Here is a 5,855-nt window from a genome sequence, read left to right on the forward strand (position 1 = left end):
TAAAAAGTGACTATTTCATGGTTCAGTCTTATGCAAAATCATTGCATAGGATGCCCCCACTCACATATCTCTATATGAACGATTTAGGATCACATCGTTTGTACTAACTACAAAGTGGGCCACATCCATAGTGTCCCCAGAATAAGGCGCCCAACCTTATTCATATACTATAGACTATTTTTGCTATATATTTGAACTTGATCCACATTTTATGTCACTACATAAAGTTCAAACTACATTAAATAGCCTCAGGACCTTAGTTTATTGGATTCAAGATTACAATTTCAATAACAACTTTATCGAAAAACAAAACAGAATATGTTTATTAATTTACAAACTATGAATTTTAGAACATAAAATTCAATAAACTCCCACTTGGACTAAAACTCCTAGTGGAGTATCACAATGTTGAATTTAAGTGAGAAACATATGAGTACAACAAACATATGAATACAATAAACTAGGGTATATACCCAAAATCTCCATACCAAGACAAATCGCCATTGCTTCAAGTGTCTTAACCTCACTGCATCTACGTATGAATTTTGACCTGCAAGACGGATACGACCTAGGTGGTCCTGAAGCACCCACATTAAGCCTTCTGCCTTAGAAGCAGGGCTCCAAGCAGCATCAGGGGTTCAACATCCAAAACGTTTCCTCATGTGGTTGCCAATCGGTAAGAGTAGTGAATGTAGATGGATGACGCATCACCATCGTATCTTTCTCATCAGACCCGACCAAATCACTGCTCCTCTCCCGTATATGTCGGCTAATTGTGACTCACAAATGGACCATTCACCTGCTAGAGAATTATTCATCGCTTCTCAAATATGCCAGACAATTATCACAATTTCATCCCATTCTACGGAGAAGATACGATCAAATAGCCAATGTCAATAGTCTTGATAACTCCATAAAATCTTGCCATCACAAAGAACACTAATATTAATAGAAATAAAACGAGGCCAAATCTCCTTGAAAACCTGACAATGCCACATTAGGGGTGAGATTGATCTCACAATACTATTTCACTATATAAAAAAGATGTTTATGTAAGTTTTCAACTTGTACACTAGCCTTGATAGGCCATAGATATTATTCAGAAAATAAATTTACTTCCACTAAACCTATAATTCATAATTATCAATCTTATTTACTTCAAGATTCTATATGTGATAATTATTGCATGGAACTTATAAAAATACATCTAACGCAAATACTTTATGGAGATCACAAATGAATTTAAATATTTGAAGCTTTGTGTGTTACTAGATCAAAAGTTAATAAACCTTACAAATTTCAACTTCATATTCATCATACAATTGAGAGATAATCAACTCTTACAATCATCTAACATAACTCCAAAAAGAGCTAGTTAATGTTGTTTTTTAAACAAAAAAAACGTCTCTTGACAATCAAATGACACCCATAATAATTGAAACTATTAGTAATGAGACAAATCTTTTCTCTCTATATATTTCATTTTAAAGGCAATATGCATGAACATCATCACTATTAATCATGCTAAACTGTGGCAAAATATTAAAAGCAAATTGGCCCACATTGGAAAAGTTTAAGTATGGTGAGTTTGAAGCACTATAAAAGGAGTCTACGTCTCTGGTTTCAAATTGTATCAGTTAGAAACACTTTAAGTTTGAGTGTGCTAACTCTAGTAAAATTTCTTTTTTGTATTCTCCAATTCGAGAGAAGAAAAAAGATGAGATTGCTACAAATGTTTTGAGAGAATGTTTTCTTTGTAATTGGGGCTAGACATAGATTTTGATGCGGAAGAAAAGATATTTAGACTAAATCCCATGGCTAAACAAGGAAAATTCATCCCTTAAAAAGGACAGAGCATTCTCAAAAGAACACAAGTTTTATATTTAATTTTCAAATGATAATAAAAAAGCTTACTACTACAACCCTAAATTTATTATTTATAGCCTTGCACATCTAATAAATTCTAATTAAACATTAGTTAATCTATATTAACAACTACTAACTAAAATATACTAATTACTTCTAATTCTCTTCATCAAATTTATATGTGATTGTAATAAATTTTCATATAGTGAAATTTTTCTAGTCTCTGGATTTTTCTTTGGGTTTGGAGTTTTTTCACGTTAATTTTTGTATTTTAAGTTTTATTGCTTTATCTTAATTTATCTATTATCTTATCTACTTATTCCTACAGAAGTAGTGAGAGATTTTCCCTCGCAAATAGTATCAGAACTTTAGGTTCATAGTTTTTTGAAGTTTTTAGTATGCTCTATGGTTGCAACATTGTTTGAACTTCCACATCAGAAACGAATTCTTGAAATCGCCTGCAGTATTATGAATAGTTTAGGTTATTCAATATTTACTACTTTTTTAGGAGTGAAGCAAATGCATCCAGTATTATGAGCTTAGTAAAGTTTGATGTGGAGAAATTTGATGGAATGATCAACTTTATGAAAATTGTACGTCAAGGATGTGATAATACAATATGAGTTACACAAGCGTGAGTTAAACAGTGATGACGGTTTAATGGAGTATGAGTATGATAGGTTCAAAGGTAAAATAAAATGCACACAATCTAGGCACATGAAAAAGGCAAAACAAATTCAACAACGAAGATAAGTTGTTGGGAATGCACACAATCTAGGCACATGAAAAAGGCAAAACAAATTCAACAACGAGCTCTGGATTAGATGTTGACGTTGCACACATACATTGGCTTGACAGTTATGCAAAGTGTAAGAAGGAAGTTATGGATGGCTGGAGAATTTTCGGGTGAGTCAAGTAAGTAGAAGTTGCACAACAAATTTTAGCAAGGTTTTATCAACATGTGATGAAAAAGAAAAATTTTGGAAAGTGGTATTCCAAGTGGTCTATTCGTTATGGCGGAGTGAGTTATAATTCTCTATGTTGAGACTAATGATTGTCGATGAAGATAGTGATTGCAATAGAATTGTAGATTCTTCAAATATCTTGTCAAGATGGAATTTAATTTGTTGAGTTTTGACAAAAATATTAGAAGTGCACTTATCCCACAATGAAAAAGTTCAAGAAAGTGGTAGGTTCCAAAGACTATATGTAAAAGGAACTTATATCTTTGGGCTTCAAATTGTCCCACTTAGAAATACTTTAAGCTTGAGTGTGTTAACTCTAGTTAAATTCTCCTTTTATATCCTCTAGTTTGAGAGGGACAAAAGGGTGTAAGTGGTACAAATACTTTAAAAGAGTGTTTTCTTTGTAATTAGGTTAGAGAGAAATTTTTGTATCATTATAATAAAGTTTCACATGTTAAAATTTCGATCTATAGATTTTTTCCGGGTTTAGAGTTTTTCCTCATTAATTCTTATATTTAGAGTTTTATTGTTTTTTTGTTTCTCTACTACTTCTCTACTTATTACTACTATTATTCTTGTAGTAGTAGTGGGAAGTTCAATTACTTGTTTATTATTTTGGACATTATTCTTATTAATTTGGAGATAAATCTTTGATGGACTTTAGGGAAGATAATTTAATCATTTTACTTTTATCTTTTAAGTCCGACTACAGCCATATAAATGGGTGGTTGTTTAATAAAACATAGAAACTAAATTTGAGCTTGTGGAAAATAATTCTTGTATCTTCGTGTTTTAAAGATGTATTTGCTAATAAACTAAAGTTAGAGAAAAGAGAGAAGAAAAGAGTAAAGACAAAAAATTGAAAGAAAAGAAAGAGGGGAGTGAAGAACTAGAGAAAAAAAAGTGAAAATAAAATGAAAGGAAGTTGAGTTGTTCAAGATCCTTTTGAATCTATTCTAGGGCTAAATAGGGTACATTTTGAAACTTTAGAGATTAAATGTATCCGTGGATGAAAATTTTGGATTAAAAGATAATTTTTTCAATAAAATACTACTAATGTTGACTTAATATTATTATTAATAATAATAATAAATTTAAACTTATTTAAACAGATGAAATAATTAATTTTAAATTTAAATAATTTTTATAATTTTTATCATTTCAATTTTTCTAAAAATATCTATCTATTGCTCATTGCTTAATGTCTCAAAAGTCATGTGTCACCATTCATGTTGTCCACGTGCCTTGTAATTATTCATGTTTGGTGTCGATATAAGTCTACAATCTACTTGTCACTTTGCCTATAAATAGTGGCATTTGGTGAATTTTAATATCACACGGGTATTGGTAAAAAATCCACTTCAAATTTCACTGAATTTTCTATTATCCAATTTTATAATTTTAGTTATTTCAGGATTTTAGTTTTTTTTTAATTATATATTTTTTTATTATTATTGTATTATATTTTCTCTATATTTGTATTCCCGTTGTGTTCCTCAAATTCACAACACGTTATCAACACGAGCTCCTGTCGTTTTCTCTGCTAAAGGTAGGTCCTAAAGGTATGTCGATTTTTTCCTCTTCATTATAATTAATAAATTTAATGTTATTTTACAGATTCAATATCTATTAAATTTCTAACATAAGTACAATATTTTATGATAGTTTTGCCATGAAAAATCTCACAAAATTAGAATTTTCCGCCCTTGATATTAACATCAATAATTATTTTTCATGGGTATTTGATATCGAAATCCACCTGGATGCTATAAATCTTGGGGAAACTATTAAAGAAGAAAATACGACATCTAGTCAGGACAAAGAAAAAGCTATGATTTTCTTTCATCATCATCTCTATGAGGGATTAAAAATAGAATATCTTATAATAAAAGATCCCCATACCTTGTGAAATTTTTTTAAAGAAATGTATGATCATCAAAAGACAGTTATTCCTCCTAAAGCCCATAATGAGTGGATGCATTTGAGGCTACAAGATTTTAAATCAGTAAATGATTACAATTCCGCATTATTTAAAATCAGTTTAAAATTGTTATTATGCGATGCTAATGTGTTAGAGAAGACATTTTCTACATTTCATGTCTAAGATATGATTCTGCAGCAGCAATATCGAGAGAAAGGTTTTAAACAGTATTTTGAATTAATTTCATGTCTTCTCGTGGCCGAACAAAATAACGAGTTATTGATGAAAAATCATGAATCTCGACCAACCGAAATGGCACCATTCCCTGAAGTGAATGTTGTGAATTTTAATAATAATCATGATTGAGGTCATGGTCGCAGTCGAGGTCGATGTCATAACCGTGGCAGAGGACGAAATAATTATTATTTTCGTGTTGGTCGTTCTAATAAATTAAATTTTCAAAAAAACCATACAAAATGATGATCACAAAGGAAAAACTCTACAAGATAAAAGTTCAAAGAGTGTTGAAAATAAATGCTTCTGATGCAAAATGACTGGGCATTGGTCACGTAAAACCTCCCTGAAGGAAAAAGAGAAAAATGTGGAAGCAAATTTTGTATACCAGGATAATGATATATTTGACCCATCGCATATGATAAATTTGGATGTGGTAGACTTCTTTGAATCTCCTGAAGAGAAGATTGGCGTAGTTGATGGAACATCAAGTTTCTTTTGATTTTGAGAAAATCTACACTTAATATTGTTTTTTTTTTTTTTTTATCTATCTTCATTTTTTTTAGTTATTTTTCTTATTGTAATTATTATTTTTTTTTTAATGAAGAAACATGGATCATCTTCATATGTTGGATATTTCAAAAATGAGTAAAGAAGATCTATGTCTGGCAGACAACACAACTACACACACAATACTTAGAAACAAAAAATACTTTTCCAAATTGACAATGTTGAAAACAAAAGTAAATACAATATCAGGTTCTACAAACTTGATCGAAGATTTTGGAAAAGTAAATATTATTTTGGCTAGAGGAACAAAATTTATAATTGACAATGTATTGTTCTCTAGTCAATCAACGAGAAATCTT

At 30.3% G+C, this 5,855-nt stretch overlaps 1 pseudogene; it reads left to right on the plus strand.

The window, feature by feature from the left end:
• Window positions 1-4,503: 4,503 nt before the first annotated feature.
• Window positions 4,504-5,118, plus strand: LOC150032709 (uncharacterized; annotated as a pseudogene).
• Window positions 5,119-5,855: the final 737 nt, after the last annotated feature.

This window comes from Benincasa hispida, chromosome 11 (genome assembly GCF_027475165.1).
Source record: "Benincasa hispida cultivar pf3 chromosome 11, pf3_genome.v1.1, whole genome shotgun sequence".
Taxonomy (NCBI): domain Eukaryota; kingdom Viridiplantae; phylum Streptophyta; class Magnoliopsida; order Cucurbitales; family Cucurbitaceae; genus Benincasa; species Benincasa hispida.